The following is a 15,930-nucleotide window of genomic DNA, read 5'->3' as shown; positions in this document are numbered from 1 at the left end:
TTGGAGGGCAGCGTGGAGGGTAAAAATCGTAGAGGGAGACCAAGAGATGAATACACTAAGCAGATTCAGAAGGATGTAGGTTGCAGTAGGTACTGGGAGATGAAAAAGCTTGCACAGGATAGAGTAGCATGGAGAGCTGCATCAAACCAGTCTCAGGACTGAAGACCACAACAACAAAACAACAAGTATGGGATGGTTAGCCTGAGTCGAAACAAGGCCCCGGGGGTAGACAACATTCCATTAGAACTACCGACGGCCTTGGGAGAGCCAGTCCTGACAAACTCTACCATCTGGTGAGCAAGATGTATGAGACAAGCTAAATACCCTCAGACTTCAAGAAGAATATAATAATTCCAATCCCAAAGAAAGCAGGTGTTGACAGATGTGAAAATTACCGAACTATCAGTTTAATAAGTCACAGCTGCAAAATACTAACGCGAATTCTTTACAGACGAATGGAAAAACTAGTAGAAGCCGACCTTGGGGAAGATCAGTTTGGATTCCGTAGAAATATTGGAACACGTGAGGCAATACTGACCCTACGGCTTATCTTAGAAGCTAGATTAAGGAAAGGCAAACCTACGTTTCTAGCATTTGTAGACTTAGAGAAAGCTTTTGACAATGTTGACTGGAATACTCTCTTTAAAATTCTGAAGGTGGCAGGGTTAAAATACAGGGAGCGAAAGGCTATTTACAATTTGTATAGAAACCAAATGGCAGTTATAAGAGTTGAGGGGCATGAAAGGGAAGCAGTGGTTGGGAAAGGAGTGAGACAGGGTTGTATCCTCTCCCCGATGTTATTCAATCTGTATATTGAGCAAGCAGTGAAGGAAACAAAAGAAAAATTCGGAGTAGGTATTAAAATTCATGGAGAAGAATTAAGAACGTTGAGGTTCGCCGATGACATTGTAATTCTGTCAGAGGTTGCAAAGGACTTGGAAGAGCAGTTGAACGGAATGGACAGTGTCTTGAAAGGAGGATATAAGATGAACATCAACAAAAGCAAAACGAGGATAATGGAATGTAGTCGACTTAAGTCGGGTGATTTTGAGGGTATTAGATTAGGAAATGAGACATTTAAAGTAGTGAAGGAGTTTTGCTATTTGGAGAGCAAAATAACTGATGATGGTCGAAGTAGAGAGGATATAAAATGTAGACTGGCAATGGCAAGGAAAGCGTTTCTGAAGAAGAGAAATTTGTTAACATCGACTATACATTTAAGTGTCAGGAAGACGTTTCTGAAAGTATTTGTGTGGTGTGTAGCCATGTATGGAAGTGAAACGTGGACGATAAATAGTTTAGACAAGAACAGAATAGAAGCTTTCGAAATGTGGTACTACAGAAGAATGTTGAAGATTAGATGGGTAGATCACATAACTAATGATGAGGTGTTGAATAGGATTGGGGAGAAGAGGAGTTTGTGGCACAACTTGACTCGAAGAATGGATCGGTTGGTAGGACATATTCTGAGGCATCAAGGGATCACCAATTTAGTATTGGAGGGCAGCGTGGAGGGTAAAAATCGTAGAGGGAGAAACAAGAGATGAATACACCAAGCAGATTCAGAAGGATGTAGGTTGCAGTAGATACTGGGAGATGAAGAAGCTTGCGCAGGATAGAGTAGCATGGAGAGCTGCATCAACCAAGTCTCAGGACTGAGGACCACAACAACAACATGGGATGGAACATTAGCTCATTTTAGATATTATCGTTGGTAATGAGGGCGTAAATGTGGGCACGACTTTTGTTCTTTGTTTCTCATATAGATTATTGTCAACTATGTCAGGGCTATAACTATTGCAAGATGTAACAAATTTAATTGTGCCTTGTTCGGTTTAAAACCTCTGGTTTGGCATTGGTGTGGAAATGGTGCACCATAGAATGGAAGGCAGCGTGCCTATGTGTTAATGGATGTTGTAAACAAGAAGTTTATACGGTGTCTGTTATAGCAGATTTTCTGTAAATGTTGTATTTGCGAAATGTCTATGTTAAGATACAAAAAGTTCACCAATCACCACGGTGAACTGTATGTATATATAAAATTATTCTACTAAGAAATGACGAAGAATCCATAAACATTATGTGTTACTTATTATAATCCCACGAAACGCAGTGCCGGTATATTTCCTCACCATTTTCAGAGCAACTATTCGGTCACCGCAGGGGGCGACCTACAACGAGTCGAGTTCTCATTCCTTAAGGCACGCAGTGAAATTAGTAGCCCAGTTCCTGCCTTTTATGTTTCGCGCGTGTCGCACCGGCCATGTAGCGGAACACTTCCTCCGTACGGGCCGCGGTCTGGATTCCTAGCGTTCGTCTCGTCAACAGATAGAGGGGCAGGCGCCGCCTTTACTATCATCAATAACAGTTGATAACGTCAGGACATCTACACCTTGTTTGATCTATGATCTGATTCTTCAAGAAAGAGCAATATGACATACTGCAATTGGATTCGTTCTTAGCGGTGACATTACTTGCTTGTAATATGGGTCCACAGAGCTACAAATGTTTCAAATGTCATCATCTTGGTTTCAGCTGTTAGAATACTGTTTTATGGTATCACTTGCGTCATTAAGCGATTTTCAAGTATAAAATTTTGACATTTAGGTTTACGTTAGTTAGAGATAACAACGTAATATTACGTTCTGTTCTAAAAGCTGAAAATAAGACGACGACGTTTTATAAATTTTTAAAGGTACGTTATAACCTGACACTTTCCTCCGAAAATCTCGAGTGTCGGATAGAAAACTGCTTACTTGACGTACTGCCAGAAATCACTAGAAATTTATATCAGCGATATGTATATAACAGTTCTCGAAATGCCAAAATTTCTGATAAATGTATGGCCCGCTTAGATCGTTTGCATTTGACAGTTATTGCACGATACATACAAATGTGTCCTGCGTCGTGCTTCTCTTTCGTTCTGCCTGGCGTGGAAAAAAAAAATATCGGCCTGGGTAACTGTTCTAAAGACGTCAGGAAAGGAGAAAAAACGTCCTTTATGGATTCGAGAGAGATTTTAAAACGATTTCTTTTGTAATGAATAAAACCAGCTAACGTCGATAAGTTTACTATTAAAACTGGTCCACTTATACGAGGGAGTGCAGGCAAGTAATGTCTCCGAATTTTTCATGTGAAAACTCTTAAATCTTTCTAAATAAAACAAACTTTATTAACATTCTACATCTTTATTCTTCATGCCTACGTAATTATTTCACTACATAGTCATCCGGGTGACGAACACATTCCTCCCAACGAGAGATCAGCTTGTTGGTACAGTCATTGTCGAATGTCTGACTTCGTTGACGGAAAACTGTCTGAAGATGAACCTGAAAAGATTCGAAAACCGCTTCATGGAATAATAAATAACTTTTCAAAAAAGTGACTGGTTGCAGTTTTATATGTTTACATCCTCTTGTAAATGTTTACCGAGAACCAGTTTTCAAGACAGTTGATAAATGTATTGACAATAATGCGAACAAGTGGGAAGCACATGATTATTCCTTCTTTCTGCACAAAAATTTTATTGCTGGAGAAGGAGTAGTTACAATGAAGCACTAACGTAAATATTCCAGTAAGTTCGGCTATTACACCCTGCGATAATGTTTTGTGTGTCAGGAGATTATCTCGGAAGTTTCATCCACAGAGATGTTGGTGTTAAAGAGTGGTAATATTGAAAGAAACAAATCTAGCTCTATGTGCAATGGTAATGGATCTAACTGAGTCAGCTATCTCTTAACTTTTGACCGAGTAATTGGTATGGCATGTGTAGTGCGTTTCCAGCAGGGTATTCAATTTTTTGGAAATTAAACAGCGAGCATTGTTAATCGCATTAAAGAACAACCTTACTGGCACATTTTCTTTATGTGTTTTAAATTGGGCCCTCAATCTTGGTGTCAATGGATTCGTTATTTTTAGAGAACTTTTTCCATATTTATTAAGCAATAATTGTGATTTTGAATAGCCTTTCTAATTTAAATATGAAATTTTTGGTAAGAACAGACTTCATTTCAAAGGTATTTTCAGGGGAAAAGTTGAGTATCCTTGAAATACACTCATGCTCATAAATTAAGGATAATGCTGATACATGGTGAAACAACGCTCTGGTGGGCGGTTTGCGGGTTTAAATCACCTCGGGGTATGACCTTGTGGTTCATTTGACCAGCAGTCGTCGCACGGTGGCGCTGGCAGCAGTCCACATACGCAGAGATGTGTGGTGCATGTCAGAGTACGGTGCAGCGAATTAGTGTGCAGACGTTTTCAGACGTGCTAATGCTGACTGTGTGTTGAAAATGGCTCAAAGAACACATATTGATGACGTTATGAGGGGTAGAATACTATGGAGACTGGAGGCTGGTCACACACAGCAGGTCATAACACGGGCCCTCCGTGTGCCACAGAGTGTGATCTCAACATTGTTGCAACGGATCCAGCAGACAGAAAACGTGTCCAGGTGCTACAGTACGGGACGTCCACAGTGTACAAAACCACAAGAAGACCGATATCTCACCATTAGTGCCCGCAGACGGCCACGGAGTACTGCAAGTAGCCTTGCTCGGGACCTTACTGCAGCCACTGAAACAGTTGTCTCCAGACACACAGTCTACAGACGACTCAACAGACACGATTTATTCGCCCGGAGACCTGCACAGTGCATTCCACTGACCCCTGGTCACAGGAAGCCCGTAAAGCTTGGTGTCAAGAACACAGTACATGGTCAATGGAACAGTGGTCCCTCGTTATGTTCACAGACGAGTCCAGGTATAGTCTGAACAGTGATTCTTGCCGGGTTTTCATCTGGCGTGAACCAGGAACCAGATACCAACCCCTTAATGTCCTTGAAAGGGACCTGTATGAAGGTCGTGGTTTGATGGTGTGGGGTGGGTTTATGGTTAGTGCACGTACACCCCCGCATGTCTTTGACAGAGGAACTGCAGCAGGTCAAGTGTATCCGCCTTTTCAGGGGTGCAGTGGGACCCACCTTCCTCCTGATGGATGATAACGCACGGCCCCACCGAGCTGCCATCGTGGAGGAGTACCTTGGAACAGAAGATATCAGGTGAATGGAATGGCCTACCAGTTCTCCAGACCTAAACCCCATCGAGCACGTCTGGGATGCTCTCGGTCGACATATCGCTGCACGTCTTCAAACCCCTACGACACTTCAGGAGCTCCGACAGCCACTGGTGCAACAGTGGGAAGCTATACCCCAGCAGCTGCTCGACCACCTGATCCAGAGTATGCTAACCCGTTGTGCGACCTGTGTACGTGTGCATGGTGATCATATCCCATATTGATGTCGGGGTACATGTGCAGAAAACAGTGACATTTCGTAGCACAAGTGTTTCGGGACGGTTTTCTTAACTTATCACCAATACCGTGGACTTACATATCTGTGTCGTGTCTGCAGTTGTCCTTAATTTATGAGCATGACCTACGTTTTGTGAGCAGCGACTTTCGTGTTCACGTTGTCTGCTTTGGTTATTAGGAAATTGCTGAACGCTAATTTACGACTGATACTATTCATGGATAAAACCTTCTTTAGTATTAACAGGATCAGAGACTGTAACGATCCTGAGTTGTTTCTATCTTTTCTAAATTGAATCAATCTATTCCGCCCTCTTTGCATTTATCTGTGCGATATCGCTATTGTCGGTGCTGTGTGATTCTCGGATTTTGTTGGACAGATTGGTTTATTAACACACTTTTCGGTTCTTACTTTTCCTTTATCGATTTCATAGTTCCGTATGTTTTTATGCAAGAATACAAGAACTCCAAAAAGTCAGTCATACATCCCGTAAAGTAACATGAAACAACGTAACAACTCAATACATAAAGAATAACTTTATTGTCAGCTTTCAGAATGACAGTAAACATTTATACCGATATCAAGACTTAAATGTAAATCTGTGATATATCTGTAACTTTGGCTTTCTGATTGCGCCATTCAGGTATGCTATTCTAGAAAAAGTCAGACAAGTTTGAAACTTTTATACACTGTTAATTAAAAGTTGTATACGGTTTGATGTTAATAATGGAAATTATGGAAAAGAAGTGTAATATTTATGAACGCTTGTAATTGTGAAGTAGTGTCTGTGAATATTTTGCTTCAGGATGAAATAAATCAAGAAGATGAGCATGACAAATACTGCTCTGCTATCATTTCAAAACCTGAATCCATATGACCCAAGCTTTTGTTACCATGTTTCAGCCCCTGGACAACTGCTGCCATCAAGAACAAGTTCTTGCGTATAATAATTCTCTCACTCGACTTTACTTATGTAAAATCGCTGATAATTTACTGTGTTCGTTGTCAAAAGTACTGCGTAATTTCAGTATTTCCAGAAACCTTCTTGCGAAAAAAAAGTCCACACACTGTATTTTGTGAGAGGTTCTCTCTACAGAAATCTCTACTGGCTTTTTGCAAAGGTTTTACACTTCGAATAGTATGATGAATAACAGAGAGCAAAGGCATTACCACTTTGAAGGACACAAATCCTGGACGAGCCCCCAATTGCGGACTTTCAATTAACAAATGAGGTTTAGTGGCCCTCAACTACGTACCCTCAGACTCAGAATTGAAATATTAAAAGTTTTGGCTGGTTTCGTTATCTAGGGGCTCGGATATGTAGTTGCTGCATTACGGACCAAATACTGCTATACTGCTGAGTCTACAGTATACAATATGAATATACACATAAATCGAATGGTCGATGGTTCCTCTCACTGGGCAATTGCGAATTTTGAATGAATAGAAATTTATAAATGAAATACTGCTATTAAATAAAATCTGCAGGTGCTATTCTTAACCACTTTAAATGATGAGTACGATAGTAGACGTACCTTTAAGAATGCTGTTTATTACTATCTTGCGTATAATCATTCTCTCACTCGACTTTACTTATGTAAAATCGCTGATAATCTACTACAATTGTATCCCAACATTCTTGTATATGATCCGTAAGCATCCTGGTGTGTACGAGGAACTGGTTACAAGTCGATTTCCCTAACGACTTACGCAAATAAAGCTAGTAAAAGTCAGGAAGCTAAGAATGTTGTCAAAAGATATTTGCCACTTCGTTAATAGCGACCAACGCGCAACTTTCGTTGCGCATCGTAACTTAGAGCACGGTCACCTCCTCGGATTTTAAGGTTAATCTATGGTTTGGTTTCTTTTTTTGTTTTTTTTTTCTGTTTTAGAAAGAAAGGCAGTCTACACTTAAACGTTGTTTTTCGATTTTTCTGATTCTGACGGGCTGTGACACTTCATCAAATGCAGAACTGAATTTTTAAGTAGATCTATCCAACAATAGTTCCTTCCGTCTTTCTTGGTTTGCTCTCAATCCTTGTCCTGTGCTCAGAAGTAGCTTTTTAAAAATTCAAGATCACAACGACTTTATGAAATGTAAAGGTTCTACAGACGCAGTTCTCGCGTTGCGTTTTATAGGGTAAACAAAATACAAGTACAAATGCTTCCATAGGATACGAAAACCAAGAAATAGGTTTATGCTATAGAGAAAGACGGGTAACGAACAATATTAACAAAAAACAAGAGGAAAATATTAGAGTAGAAGACGTAGAGATGAATGTTCGTATTAAAAAGGGTGCAAAGCAGGGTTGCAGTCTTGTACATCTACATACACACGATTACTCTACAATTCACAATTAAGTACCTAGCAGAGGTTTCATCAAGCCACCTACAGCCTATATATCTATCGCTCCACTCTAGAACAGCGCGCGGGAATAACGAACACTTAAATCTTTCCGTGCGAGCTTTGATTTCTTTTGTTTTATTATGATGATCATTTCTCCGTAAGTAGGGGGGCGCCAAGAAAATATTTTCGCATACGGAAGAGAAATCTGCTTACTGAAATTTCATGACGAGATCTTGCCTCGGCGAAATGCGTTTTTGTTTTAACGATTGCCACCTCAATAAGCATATCATATCCATGGACACATTCTCCTATTTCGCGACGGTATAAAGCGAGTTGCCGTTCTTTGAGCTTTTTCGATGTCCTCCGTTAATCCGATCTGATTCGGATCGCACATCGCACAGCATTACTCCAGAAGACAAGTGTAACTGTTCTACCAATAAATCGCAGTCTTTGGTTCACTTTCCTCACAACATTATCTATGTGATCATTCAAATTTAAGTTATTCGTAATTGTAATCCTTAAAGACTTAGCTGAATTCACAGCTTTTAGGTTTGTGCTACAGGGAACATATCAGTGTTATGATAGTCAGTGCAGTGCTGGCAAGGAGTTTCAAAACTTTTTCACTAGTCTTTTAGTTCAAAAAGGGGTCCACTACTCAGGAACACTCATCTTCAATAATTTGCCAGCAACATAAAAAATTTAGTTACAATAAAGATCATGTGTTGCTTGAGGCTTTCCCGACGGACATGTTGTATATATGGTTCTCGGTCGAGACGTCGGATGTCATAGTGAAAACTCCACAATATTTCGTCAGCGCAACTGGCCGACATCTTCAGGTGCGACGAACACACTGCTAAGGCAGGTTTTTTTTTCTTTATTGTGATTTTAAAACCTGTAGAACAGGCAGGCTGGCAGCAGCACAATACGCCGCTCTTCAGCCAAAGATAGTACAATGATATAAGCAGAGAAGATACATGACTTGGAAAAACGGCGGTAAAAACAGTAGACACATGAACAGAAAAAAAAAAAACATGAAGCCGTTCACACTCGATGACAATCCACACTACAAACTGTTGACACGAAGCACAAACACTGAAGATGACGATGGCACTGGTGAACGATGGAGTGTAACGGTGAACACTGAACACTAAACACGACGGCACACACGACACACTGATGGCGATGATCTCCGGCGCGCGAATGTCCACTTAGCGTGTGCGAGTCCGGGGACCTGCCAAGAGGGGAATAAGGGTGAGGTGGGGGAGAGGGGAGAAACAAGGATGCCAATGGCTGAGGAGATGGTGGGAGGAGGAGAGGGACAGGGGAGGGGAAGCCAGGGGAGGAGTGGGGAGAAATGGAGGAGGGAGGGAAGAGGGAGAGAAGGGAGGGAGAGTGCCCAGAAGAACAAACACAGGAGGAGGGTGGGAGGATCAAAGTTGGTAGGAGGGGTAGATGGGGGGGAGGAGGGCATCATCATGGAGAGGGAGCTGGCGGAAGCCACCTTGGGAGAGGGTAAGGAGGGTGGAGAGATGGAGACCGGGTGGGACGTGGGAATACAGGCACGGCAGTGGGCGGGGGTGGGAGAGGATCGGGGAGACTAGCAGGTGAGGAGGATCGAGTTTGCGGGAGGTGTACAGGATCCGTATCCTTTCAAGGAAAAGGAGGAGGTGGGGGAAGGGGATGAGATCGTACAGGATCTGTGTGGGGGAGTGGAGACGGATGCGATAGGCGAGGTGGAGAGCATGGCATTCAAGGATTTGGAGGGATTTATAAAAGGTAGGGGGGGCGGAGATCCAAGCTGGATGGGCGTAACAAACGATAGGGCGGATGAGGGATTTATAGGTGTGGAGGATGGTGGAGGGGTCCAGACCCCACGTACGGCCGGAGAGGAGCTTGAGGAGACTGAGTCGGGAGCGTGCCTTGGGTTGGATTGTCCGGAGATGGGGAGTCCAGGAGAGGCGACTGTCGATGGTGACGCCAAGGTACTTAAGGGTGGGAGTGAGGGCGATAGGACGGCCATAGATGGTGAGATAGAAATCAAGGAGGCGAGAGGAAGGAGTGGTTTTGCCTACAATGATCGCCTGGGTTTTGGAAGGATTGACCTTGAGCAACCACTGGTTGCACCATGTGGTGAACCTGTGGTGTCACCGCCAGACACCACACTTGCTAGGTGGTAGCTTTAAATCGGCCGTGGTCTATTAGTATATGTCGGACCCGCGTGTCGCCACTATCAGTAATTGGAGACCGAGCGCCGCCACATGGCAGGTCTAGAGAGACTTACTAGCACTCGCCCCAGTTGTACGGACGACTTAGCTAGCGATGCAACATTGTCGAAGCCTCGCTCTTGTGCAGAGCAGATAGTTAGAATAGCGTTCAGCTAAGTCAATGGCTACGACCTAGCAAGGCGCCATTAGCATTACATTGCATGTATCTACAGAGTCTCACTTGTATCGTCAAGAGCAATGTACAACAATGATGGATTAAAGTTAAGTATTCCAGCAGCTACGTATTTTTCTTTATAGCATTCATTACGTATCCTGTTTCAGACCTCACGCCAGCCTGCGTGAGTTTAAGGCATGCATTCGGCCTCCTCTCTCAAGTAGTGTGCGTAGTGTTGGCTAACTGCCAACACTACAGAACCGGTCAAGATGGGATTGGAGAAGGTGTTGGGAGCGCTGCAGGGTGGGGGCAAGGGCAAGGAAGGCGGTGTCATCGGCAAACTGGAGAAGGTGGACGGGGGGCGATGGCGGCGGTATGTCCGCCGTGTACAAAAGGTACAGAAGGGGGGAGAGGACGTAGCATTGGGGCACACCGGCGGAGGGGAAAAAGGTGTAGGAATCTGTGTTATGGATGGTGACATAGGAAGGACGGCGGGAGAGAAAGGAGCCGATCAGACGGACGTAGTTAATGGGAAGGGCGAAGGTTTGGAGCTTGAAGAGGAGACCGGAATGCCATACGCGGTCATAAGCACGTTCGAGGTCCAGGGAGAGGAAGATTGCGGAGCGACGGGAATTAAGCTGGTCAGAAAGGAGATGAGTGAGGTGAAGGAGAAGGTCGTCGGAAGAGAAGGACGGCCGAAAGCCACACTGGGTAACGGGAAGGAGGCGGTGCTGGCGGAGATGCTGGTGGATGCGTCGGGTGGGGATAGATTCCAGGACCTTGCTGAAGACTGAGGTAAGGCTGATGGGACGGTAGGAGGAGACGGCGGACGGCGGTTTGCCACGTTTAAGGAACATTAGGATATGGGAGGTTTTCCACAGGTCGGGGTAGTAACCAGTGGACAGGACTACATTGTAGAGCCTGGCCAGGGTGGAGAGGAAAGAGACAGGAGCTTCACGAAGGTGACGGTAGGTGACATGATTGTGACCAGGAGCAGTGTTGCGTTTTGTGCGGAGTGTAGCAATGAGATCCTGTGTAGTGATAGGGGCATTGAGTTCCATGTGTGCAATGTTGTCCAAGTACTGTAAACCAGGAGCGAGGGGAGGGACAGAAGTGTGAGTTCGATCACGGACATCCGGGAAGAGGGAGTAATCGAACTGGGGACCATCGGGGATGGAAAATACATCAGAGAGGTAGGAAGCAAAGTGACTGGCCTTACTAAGGGTGTCAGGGAAGGGGTGATCATCATGGAGAAGAGGATAGTAGGGGGAGGGTTTAGTTCCGGTAAAGCGACGGAAGGCTGACCAGTACTTGGATGAGTTGATAGGTAGGGTAGCATTTAAACAGGTGCATGTCTATCGCTAGTCCCGGCGTTTCTTAGCCGCGAGCAAATTACAAATGTGTCGCTGGAGTTGCTGGTGGTGTCGTAGTGTGTCTGGGTCACGTGTGCGGAGGAAGGCACGGTAGAGACGGCGGGATTCACGGAGGAGGAGGACGGCCTGTAGGGGTAAGGTAGGACGGTGGGGGTGGATGGCGACAGTAGGGACGTGGGCCTCCACAGCCTCAGACAAGGTCTGCTGGAGAAAGGAGGCAGCATGGGTGACATCGTCGGGGTGGTGGTAGGTGAAAGGGTGGCTATCGACCTGGGTGGAGAGGGTATCCCGGTAGGCATTCCAGTTGGCACGGGAATAGTCATGGACGTACTTAGGGGGAGGGTCATTACGAGGGTCGGGGTGGGTGCGACGACCGTCTGAAACGGCGAGGAGGACAGGGAGATGGTCGCTACCAATAGGCTCCAGGACATCCACGGTTATGCGGCCAAGGAGGTTGGGGGAGGAGAGGATAACATTGGGAGTGGAGCTGGATTCGGGATGGGTGTGCTGGGGGATGGGGATGAGGTGGCCTTGAAGGGAGGAGAGGAACCGATGCCACCGCCGTAACTGGGCAGCGGAACGACTATGGATGTTGAGGTCGGCAGTGATCACGTAGGAGGAGAAGGTACGGTCGATGTGGGAGAGGAAGTCGAAGGGAATAGGGGCGTTGGGGCGGACATAGATGGTGGCGCAGGTAACGGTAAGGCTGGGGAAGAAGAGACTAAGGATCAGGTGTTTGTGGGGTCGGGAAGGAGAGGTTGGAGCCGAACGGGGATCTGGCGGTGGTGACCAATGGCCACGAGCAATTGGGAGGGGATTATCGGAGCGGTGGAGGAGATAGGGCAAAGTGTGGACGGTGTGGTGGGGTTGGAGGAATGTTTCATTGAGGAGGAAGGCATCCACATGGTGGGTGGCAATGGTGTGCAGGAAGAGGTTCTTGTTGGCGGGAAGGGAGCGGATATTGTTGAAAAGGATACGTTGCTGTCGCGCCATGACAGAGATTTAAACGAGGGTGTCAAGACGGGAGAAGGTGAAATGGGCCTGGTTGTTGGAGTAGGTGGCATACATTTTGAGTTGGAAAATCGAATGGGAAGCGAGGGATATCTGTTGGAGGGTGTGGGGGCGCTGAAAGAGATGAACATTCTGAAGGACGATGGTGAGGAACCTGATGATGTCCTCAGCGGTGAGGGGGGGGGGGGGGAACGAAGGGAATTGCCAGGAGGGGTGGGGGTGTCCAGAGGACGGACAGGGACAGTGAGTTCAGGAGTGGTCGGAGGGGGTCGGGGGGTTGGGCTTTACACTTTTGGGAGTAGGTGGGATGGGGCAGATTGCAGGTATTGCAGGAGGGAGGGGATTGAAGGTTAGAGCACTGCCGGAGGAAGTGCGCTTGCCTACAATGCAGGTAGGTGGGGGCCTTGCGGCACTTGGCTGTTGGGTGTGCGTTATAGTGCAGACACCTCTGGCAGTGCAGGGATTGAGGAGGGGAACGAGAGGGGTCGACCTTATAGCGCTGGTTGAAGAGGAGGGCACCCTCCTTCAGGAGATGGTCAGTGGAGGGGGTGTCCTCGGAGAAAACCCGTATAAGGTGGGTGGGGCCGGCTGAGTTGAAAATGCTGCGGACCACCCGCACCTTCAGCGTGGGATGCGCCTTGAGCTCTGCCAACATCTCCTCCTCCGTGATCGACGGACTGAGCCGAGTGACCACGGTAGTGAGGGTCGGCGGGTGATGTGGGGGTTGGGGTTGGTGGGTAGGAGATGGAGAAGGAGCAGGGGTGAGGGAGGTGTTGGGTCCAAAACGGGTGATGGGGAGGCGGGAGAGGATGTCAGTATGGAGCGTTGGGCTGGGGGAGGAGATGAGAACAGAATCCCATCTGGGAGTGAGGAGAGAGATGGGGGCACCAGGGAAGTGTTGGCGGAGGAGGAGGGAGAGATTCTGGGCCTCGAGAAGGGAAGGATCGGGACGGGAGAGGAGGTATTTGTATAAAGAGGGGAGGGGGAGAAGAAAGAGGAGGAGGCGGAGGGAGCAGGGCCAGGTGGGGAGACATCCATGGAACCCTGAGGGGGGGAAGGAGGACGGGGCGGGGCCTTTTTGGGAGCGGAGGAGGTGGTGGTGCCACTAGGGCGTTTAACGGCGGCAGAAGGGCGGGTGGTGATATGAGGGACAGGAGCTATAGGGAGGTGGTGGGAAGGGACAGGTCCCAGTGTGGACGCAGCAGTCGGCGCCGGAGATGGTGACGGTGAAGGCGACGGCGACGGCGACGGTGGTGGCGGTGATGGCGAAGGCGATGGGGAGAGTTGGAAATGAGCAGTGGTCCGACGGGCCACCACCCTAGCTGGAGCTGCAGTGACAGGCTGGGTGAGTGGGGGGAAAGGATCACAGGGAGAGGAGCGGGAGGAAGAAGCTGGAGAGGGGGCGACAAAGAGCGAGGGCGAAGGGAGAGTGAGAAGAGGTGGGATGGAAAGAGGGGGGTGTGACTGGGCACACCATGTTATGGTGGTGGTGGCGGTAGAGGGGGAAGTATAAACTATGGCTGTGGTGGTAGTGGTGGTAGTGGGGGTGGGGGCTGACATGACGACAGGGAGAAACAAAAACACACAGAATGAAAAAGAAAGGACAAAAACTGGGGACAGACGAAGACGAAGATGAAGACGAAGATGAAGACGAAGACGGAGGAAGACGAAGACGGACGAAGACCGGAGTCCCATGCTGCTGGCGCTGGCGCTGATTCGACGACGGGTGGCAGGAATGATGCCGCTGCAGCTGCTGCTGCTGCTGCCGCGGACGGGGCCGGGGCCGCTCCTGCTGCTGCTACTGCTGCTGCTGCTGCTGCTGGCTGGACCGCTGCTGCTGCTGCTGCTGGAGGGCTGGCTGGCTGCTGTCGGCTGGACCGCTGCTGCTGGCCGGGACTGCTGCTGGGACCACTGCTGCTGGCCGGGACGACTGCAGCAGCTGCTGCTGCTGCTGTTGCTGTTGCTGCTCGGCTGAACCGCTGGAACGCTGGCTGGCTGGCTGGCTGGCACCTGAAACCTAGCACTTCGGTTAGTGCTGGAATGGCACAATTGAAGGGCGGTATCCTTGCGGAGTACCGCCGGAGATGGCTAAGGCAGGGTTTTTTTTTCCTTTATTGTGATTTTAAACACCTTATACAAAGGTGGGCTGTCAGCAGCACAATACACCGCTCTTCAGCCTTGAGTTTGACAACAAGTAGTACATAAAGGTGGCACAGAGTAGACAGTAAAAACGGTGGGCAAAAAATGTAGACACTAAAAATCGAAAAAACATGGAGCCGTTCACGCTGGACGAGAAACATCACTAACACGGTGCACATAACATGGATGATGGCGACGGCACGTGAACGGTGGTGGCGTGACAGCGAACAACACTACACACAAACGAAGGCACACACACGAAAAACTGACGGCGATGATCTCCGGCGCGCGAATGTCCTCTGAGCGTGTACGAGTCCGGGGACCTGCCAAGAGAGGAGGTGGAGGAGGAGGAAGGGGAAGGGGAATGGGAGAGGGGAGAGCAGAGATGCCATGGGCAAAGGAGAGAGGGGGAGGGAGGAAGGGGGAGGGGAAGCCCGGGGGAGAGGGGAGGAGCGAGGGGGGAAAGGGAAGAGAAGGGAAGGGAAGGGAGGGAGGGAAGGTGCCTAAAGGAAAGGACACAGGAGGTGGGGGGAGGATCAAAGTTGATAGGAGGGGTAGATGCAGGGGAGGAGGGCATCATCAGGGAGGGAGAGCTGGCGGAAGCCACCTTGGGAGAGGGTAAGGAGGGTGGAGAGATGGAGACCGGGTGGGACGTGCGAATACAGGCGCAGCAGCGGGCGGGGGTGGGAGAAGATCGGGGAGACGAGCGGGTGAGGAGGATCGAGTTTGCAGGAGGTGTACAGGATCCGTATCCTTTCAAGGAAAAGGAGGAGGTGGGGGAAGGGGATGAGATTGTACAGGATCCACGTGGGGGAAGGGAGACGGATGCGATAGGCGAGGCGGAGAGCATGACGTTCAAGGATTTGGAGGGATTTATAAAAGGTAGGGGGAGCGGAGATCCAAGCCGGATGGGCATAACAAAGGATAGGGCGGATGAGGGACTTATAGGTGTGGAGGATGGTGGAGGGGTCCAGACCCCACGTACGGCCAGAGAGGAGCTTGAGGAGACTGAGTCGGGAGTGTGCCTTGGCTTGGATTGTCCGGAGGTGGGGAGTCCAGGAGAGGCGACAGTCGAGGGTGACGCCAAGGTACTTAAGGGTGGGAGTGAGGGCGATAGGACGGCCATAGATGGTGAGATAGAAATCAAGGAGGCGAGAGGAAGGAGTGGTTTTGCCTACAATGATCGCCTGGGTTTTGGAGGGATTGACCTTGAGTAACCACTGGTTGCACCAAGCGGTGAACCGGCCAAGATGGGATTGGAGAAGGTGTTGGGAGCGCTGGAGGGTGGGGGCAAGGGCAAGGAAGGCGGTGTCATCGGCAAACTGGAGAAGGTGAACGGGGGCTGACGGCGGCGGCATGTCCGCCGTGTACAG

This window comes from Schistocerca piceifrons, chromosome 1, assembly GCF_021461385.2.
Source record: "Schistocerca piceifrons isolate TAMUIC-IGC-003096 chromosome 1, iqSchPice1.1, whole genome shotgun sequence".
Taxonomy (NCBI): domain Eukaryota; kingdom Metazoa; phylum Arthropoda; class Insecta; order Orthoptera; family Acrididae; genus Schistocerca; species Schistocerca piceifrons.
The sequence above is the reverse complement of the archived record's forward strand: the minus strand, read 5'-3'. Positions refer to the sequence as shown.